The 965-nt window shown below is 39.6% G+C and overlaps 1 non-coding gene across 1 annotated transcript; it reads left to right on the top strand.

Annotated features, from left to right (window-relative positions):
• Positions 1-581: 581 nt before the first annotated feature.
• Positions 582-688, top strand: LOC128295861 (small nucleolar RNA R71). Its single transcript, XR_008286410.1, has one exon. It is a non-coding gene; the product is annotated as a small nucleolar RNA R71 (small nucleolar RNA).
• Positions 689-965: the final 277 nt, after the last annotated feature.

The raw sequence follows: 965 nt of genomic DNA, 5'->3' as shown, positions 1-965 counted from the left end.
GAGTTTCTGACACCGAAATAAACTTTGAGAGCATCTCTTCAAGGTTCGGCTTCTTTTCCTGTTGGTAGGGTGGTTGTTGGTAGCCTGGAGGTGGTTGTGATCTTTTATTTCCTTGACCGCTCCATAAGAAATTGGGGTGGTTCCTCCAACCTGTATTGTAAGTTTTACTATATGGATTGTTTTGAGGTCGAGGATTATTACCCGTGTAGTTTAATTGCTCGTTATCCATGTTGTGGCCATAAGGTTGGTATTCTAAATGGCTTGTTCCACCTTCACTTACTTCGCACTGCATTACTGGATGAACCTGCGAAGAACTAAGAAAACCATCAATCTTTTTATTTAAGAGTTCTACCTGATTAGAGAGCATGGTGACCGAATCAACATTATCAACGCTGGCTGTTTTCATTGGCTTTGTCCTCATGACTTGCCACTAGTAGTTATTCAGTGACATCTCCTCTATAAACTCATAGGCATCTTCAGGTGTTTTATTATTGATTGTTCTGCTAGTAGCTGCATCAACCATTTGTTGAGTCGAAGGATTTAGGCCATTATGGAACGTTTGAACCTGTAGCCAAAGCGGTAACCCATGGTGAGGGCACCTTCTCAAAAGGTCCTTGTATCTCTCCCATGCATCATAGAGTGTTTCTAAATCCATCTGCACAAAAGAAGAGATATCATTACGTAATTTAGCCGTTTTAACCGGTGGAAAATATTTTAGTAAAAATTTTTCGGTCATTTGTTCCCATGTAGTAATTGACCCTCGTGGTAACGAGTTCAACTACTGTTTAGCTTTGTTCCTCGATGAACAAGGGAATAACCGAAGAGGAATGGCATTATCAGAGACACCATTAATTTTAAATGTATCGCATAGTTCTAAGAAGTTGGCTAAATGAGCATTGGGATCCTCATCCTGCAAACCATCAAACTGAACAAATTATTGTATCATTTGAATAGTGTTTGTAATG

Source organism: Gossypium arboreum, chromosome 7, assembly GCF_025698485.1.
Source record: "Gossypium arboreum isolate Shixiya-1 chromosome 7, ASM2569848v2, whole genome shotgun sequence".
Taxonomy (NCBI): Eukaryota; Viridiplantae; Streptophyta; class Magnoliopsida; order Malvales; family Malvaceae; genus Gossypium; species Gossypium arboreum.
This window is presented reverse-complemented; position numbering and strand designations above follow the sequence as displayed.